Raw genomic sequence first — 6,000 nt, 5'->3', positions numbered from 1 at the left:
CAGAAGCACCCCGCTCCTACCACATGCTGGACTCTGGGCCCAACCCCAGTCCTCCAGGCTGCCTTCCTATGAAATAAGCTCTCTCGTGGCTTCCCAGAACGCATCTGCTCCTCCCCGCCGCAGTCCTGGTGCTCCATCAGCCTCAGCCACAAGCGCCCCCTAACCAGTCTTGTCCCACCTCCATCAGCCTCAGCCACAAGCACCCCCTAACCAGTCCTGGCCCACCTCCAAGCCTCCAAACTACTGCTTCCTTCCCAGGTTGCCCTTCCCTCAGGAGGTGGCTGCTCTTTATTGCTATTTAGATCTAGGCTCAAACATTGCCCCCAAGAGAAGCCTTCCCTGATCACCTACTGATCTGGGCCGCAGATGATTCTGACTTTGACGTTGTTTGTTTCTTGCTGGCTTGTGAGCTTCAAGAACTGAGATCAGGGGCCCTTTCACTTGCTCTTTTAGCTCAAACCCCAGCACAAGACGGCGTGTAGAAGGCACTCGATAAATACTTGCGTGAACAGATAAGAGACCGGGAAACAGTCTCTGCGAACAAATGAGATGCTGGGAAAGGCTGAAGGCAGGAGGGGATGACAAAGGACGAGATGGGTGGATGGCATCACCGACTCAATGGACATGAGTTTGAGCAAACTCAGGGAGATAGTGAAGGACAGAGATGCCTGGCGTGCTGCAGTCGATGGAGTCGCAAAGAGTCGGACACGACTGAGCGACTGAACAAGAACAGAGAGGCTGACTGAGTGAATGCACATGCTCAGTTAAAACACAAAGGACCTGCCCAGCTTCCCAAGGTCCCGCCAATGCCAGGCCGGTCTAGTAACAAGACCAGTCCCAGGATCTGTGGATGATGAGGTGGAAGCTCTTGAGAAGAGTCTCCCTATGTCAGGATGGGCTCTGGGTTTATGCCTAGTTATTTTTATTGAACGCTGACTACCCGGCAAGCAGACATGGAGGTCTTTGTTTAATTCACAGCCTCCCTGTGCATGGTCACCATGGTGATTCCCACATCAGGGATAAGGAGACACACTTGAGGATGTTAAGCAACTGGCTCAAGGTCTCTTGGCTATCAAGTCAGAGACCCCACTCAGCCTGGCCCTGGAGGCCCACTGCTCAGACACCTCACTCTCCCGCTTCCCCACACACCCCTACGTCAGTCCCCAAGTCTAGGGAGGGGATGAGGCAGGAACAAGAGCTCTTTGAACGAAGCCGTTCCTACAAACATCCACCAGGACCTTGCTCTGTGTGAGTCCCAGGGCCCAGGGCAGAGGACACAGAGCCACCGGGCTGCCCCACCCTCCTGCAGCTGCGGGACACCCATGTCACAGGGAGTCACCCATCACGTGGTCTTCTGGAAAGCTTTTCCTTAATTAAGGGTAATCAAAATTCCTCTGGTTTTTGTGGATTTCTTAAAATTCCTCTAGTGGGGTGGGGAGGGTATGTGGAGTGAGTACTAATGTCTAAATTCAGCGGAGACCCTTGAGGTGGTAGGGGGATGGGAGGGGGAGTTTGGCCAGACAGTAAGCTGACTGGGTAGGCTGGCCTCCCAGGCCTTGCCCCAGTTTGGAGCCATTTCCGCCCCCAAAGTCCTACTTCCCCCCTCTGCAGCCCCAAGCTCTGTACCTTGGCAGAGGGCCAGAGGGCACCCGCCTAGGGAAAAGTGCCCAGCTCAGCATTCGGTAGCAAGCCTTGGAGTACAGACACCAGCACCTCTGTTGAGACCCTGGAATTTTTTAATTTGAAGCCCCAAGTTCGCTCTCTCTTGCTCTCTCTCACTCCCTCTCATTCATTCATTCATTCCTGGCACGCTGCACACGCTCCCCTCCTCCCACACCCCAGCCCATTGTCATTCTGGTGGCATTTCAGCCTGCTGCAGGCGTGGGGAGGCTCCCTCTTCCACATTTCTCTGTTGAATCCCTGGCAAGGACAAAGCCGGTAGGAGCGAGATTCGCTAACTAGCTTTTCAGTTTCATGGCCGGAGGTTGTCAGGACAGTGCAGAGGAAACTGCCAACGATCCCGAGCGCGGCCCATGAATCTGGGGCAGAGCAGGCGAGAACAAGGGAGCACTTCAGCTGGGGTGGGGGTGCCGGCAGCCACTTGGATGAGAAAGTTCTCTTCTTCCAAATTTCTTTGATTCAGATTCTGTGCTAATTAAAAAAAAAAAATCGATTCAGCAGTTTTCAGCCTTCCTCAATAAAGTGTTTAGAGGGCTAAGAAAGAAAAAACAGAAACAGTGCTCTGGAGATCCTTCTCTATGGGGGGATGAGGACCAGTCGGTCACAGGTTGCTAGGAAGTGGGGGTTGTTAATTTGAGGAAGAGTTGTCATATTCCCGTGTTCTCTGCATTCTTGGATGATAGCACACATGTATGTCCAGATGAAGGCACGCTGTCAAAATGAAAAGATCTGCATCCCAACCTCAAGCTCAGCCACAGAGCTGCTGAGTGGCCGTGGGCTGGAGGCTCTCCCTCTCTCTCTGGACTCTCAAGATGGAGAGGATTGAATAGAACAAGGCCTAATATTCTTTCTCACCTCTGTGCTTCTCTGCCTTTACCAAGCCCACCAGGAATCTTTTCATCCCCTCCAGTCTGAGGTCTCTGGTCTCCTGAGCAGAATCTCAGATGGGTCTGAATCTTAAGGACTGGTCTGTGACCTCCCGAGAGGTGAGTGACAGAATGGTGGCATCAGGAAGAATGGGTTTCATTTAACCTGTCATGCCATCCAAGACTCCCCAGCTGGATATATTTGGGCAAGTTAACACAGAAGAATAACGTTGTGAACTTGCACTGGGGTTTTGTTTTATGGTTCCCAGAACTTCCTCAAATATATTCTCTTTCAAATACATGCCTCACAACTACCCTATAAGTGAGGTCCTATCATTCGCCCTTTTACAGATAAGAAAAGTGAGGTTCACATGCCCAAAAGGCTGACCAAGTCTAACCAGAGCTCCTACCCAGCACTTTGGTTTGCTCTGGCCTAAGACAGACAAAAGTTGCTCCCAGAGAAGCAATTTGTGCAAGGGAGAAAAGTCAGGCACATTGTGCCAGATCCTTCCTTCCAGGTCCTGGCTCCTGTGCCACCCCACACTGCCCTCTATTTGGTTGTATCCGTCCAGGGCTCTTAGTTGCAAGCAACATAAATGAAGTATGGGTGATTTAAACTGAAAGCAAATTTATTAAAAGGATGCTGAGCAGCTCACAGATGAGACAGGAAGGGTGGAGAACGAGGCTTAGAAGGTAGGCAGGAATAAAGGGAAGTCACACAGCCAGAATCACAGCTCAAACTCTTGCAACAAAACCAGCCCAGCAACGTCACCACTGCAGCTGCTACACAGAGTCTGTGGCGCCACCACCGGTGCTGTCTCTGCTAACCTTGGCCACGTGTCTGCACCTGAGCTGCAAGGGGAGCCGGGAAAGTGTGTACTGGGCACTTCCACCTTCTATAGGAAGGCTCTGCTGCCCAACAAATCTTAGAGGGTGGAGGTTACCCCCAAAATAGGAAGGGTATTGAAATGCCAAGTGACCAAGCAGATGGTAAGTGTGCAGGTAAAGTCAGGTCAGGCCAGGTAACAACAAAAAAATCCTAAATCTGAATGACTTTAAAACACCAAAGACTTATTTCTTGATCACTCTACAGCTCCATCAAGGGTCAGCTGAGGGCTCTGCTCTAGGTCACCCAGAGCCCAGGCTAATGGAGCATCCACCATCATTGCCAGAGAGAGAGATCTGGAGCAGTTATTACAGAGTTTAGTCCAGAAGTGACATCACTCTACTCCTGGCTCATTGGCTGGAACTAGTCACATGGTCCTGCCTTGGGGCCAACATGTACAATACTGCCTTGGGCCTAGAAGGCAGAGAGCTGAGAATACCTGGTGATGTCCACAGCCCACTAAATGGAACCTGCCAATCAGAGCCTTCCTCGGGAGGGAATAGAAGAAAATGGCACTGGAATGGAGGCAGGAGACCTGGGTTTCATTTTGGGTTGAGCCACTGGGACCTGTACATTTCTCTAGCACCCCTAAAAATGGAGAAAACCCCCACTTTGAAGTGTGATCCCAGGAAGCAGTCCACTCAAATATTAGCAGCATGTGGCAGCAGCAAATGCTCAGCACACAGCCCACCAATGAAGTCCTGAACAGGCTTGGAGAAGCCAGTGCCAGGAGCGGACCCAGGCTCCTGGAGCTTAGGCAGGAAGGCAATGTTGTCCTCACCCACCGGCTCTTCAGCGGCTGCACTGTCTCCCCAGAAAGAAAAGCACTTCTCGGTAGCCCCAGGATCCCTCTGGAAATAAACCCTCTGTGAACAACAAGAGCTGAGATTTCCGGTGTGTTCACAGGCCTCTTGGGCCCCATTCTGTTTCAGCTGCAGAGAGGTGCCTGCCAGACTGAGCCCCAGGAAAGCAGGGAGTGGGGCACTGTGAGCAGTGTCTGCTGACTCCTGAGCGGCCTTGCACCCCAGCCCTTCCTAAAGCTGCAAAGCTGACACTTCCAAAGGAGTGAGAGCAACTATTGGGACCATTGTGCCCCGTGATCCACAGACTAAACATTTAAGCTTCTTTCAAGATCCAGTCCTGGAAAAAGTGCAGGTGGAACTTCTGAGACAAGTGGGTTTCATGGACACAGCAGAAACCACTAGTTCCTCCCAACACACACTTGCCGCTTCTTCCTTAATATGTACAGCAGTTTTTAACCAGGGGTTGTACCAGAGGTCCAGCTACACTTCCCAACCTGCTCCACAGCACTCTAGGGCCTGGTGACTTAAGCAGCCCACCTGGGTCAGAGCTTTCACGATGGCAGAGGAGCCTGGGAGGCTAAAGGTCATGGAGCTGCCCTGTCGGTCTTCCTCCAGACTTTTCCATGAGACAGACGAATTTCTGTTATTTTGTGGTTTATAATTACTATTGATAAAAGCAAAATTCAACTGTGCAAAGCTATTGTAGAGGCAGAAAAGTAACTGTTAATCACTCCTGTCTTTGAAGGAGCATGGGGCTTGTTAAAAGTGTGACCTCATGTTCGGATGGCCTCTTTCATGGGCCTGGAACTGGGTTTGGAAGAGAGGGCTTGAGAGGCATCATCTGTGGGGCAACCTGTCAGGCAGGAGTATCCGGCATTTCACAGGCAAACCACGAGGCACGGAGTGAAGATGAGATGGAGCGAGTAAGGGAAGAGAGAAGGTGATGAGCTAGGACAGAGGCTGGTGTGCCCATGGGGAGAAACAGCTGACCATGAATCCCTCAGGACATATAAAGTCATCTAAGAATCTAAGTCGTCTAAGGAATCAAGGTGCTGCATTTCACAAGAAAATCCATAAACTAAAATGAACACAGTAGAGGCTGGAGCTCTGATGCAGCGGTGACCATGGAGAGGTTGCAGAAATTGTGTCGTGGGGTCAGGCTTGGCCTTCTGCAGGGTCTAGGATAGTGGTGGTGGGCAGAGGGCGGGGTGGGCAGTGACAAGGAAGGAGTGAGCAGTCTGAGCCAGATCTCAAGGGGCAGGGACGCCCTAGCCAGCATCCACCACGTGAGATACTTCTTGCCGCTTCCTCATCCGTCTCCCTGCCCCAAGTCTCACCAGGTCCAATCACACCCCATGTCGCCCCAGAGAAATCTTTGTCAATTTTCCATCTGGTACTCCTTCTGTCCTATTTAAAGCCCACTGTTTCCACTCCAAGGTCAAATTTAATTCCTGAAATGGTAGCATTTGAGCTCCCAGCTTATTTCATCCACCTCATCTCCTGCTGGTCCCCACTCTACCCCAAATACGTGCTCTGCAACCCCACGGGACTGGCATCCCTCTGCAGAGTACATCCAATGCTCTTCAAGATCCTGGGCCTCTGCTCAAGCTGGAACCTTCTGCCTGGGGCTCTGATCCTCTCTCCTCTCTATGTACTTATCCAGGAAAGGTCCTTTAGTTGCAACATACATGAACTCTGGCTGGTTTAATCAGTAAAGTTATGCAGTAAAGAATATGGGGTGGGGCTTCCCTGATGGCTCAGTGGT

Source organism: Bos javanicus, chromosome 20 (genome assembly GCF_032452875.1).
Source record: "Bos javanicus breed banteng chromosome 20, ARS-OSU_banteng_1.0, whole genome shotgun sequence".
NCBI lineage: Eukaryota > Metazoa > Chordata > Mammalia > Artiodactyla > Bovidae > Bos > Bos javanicus.
The sequence above is the reverse complement of the archived record's forward strand: the minus strand, read 5'-3'. Positions refer to the sequence as shown.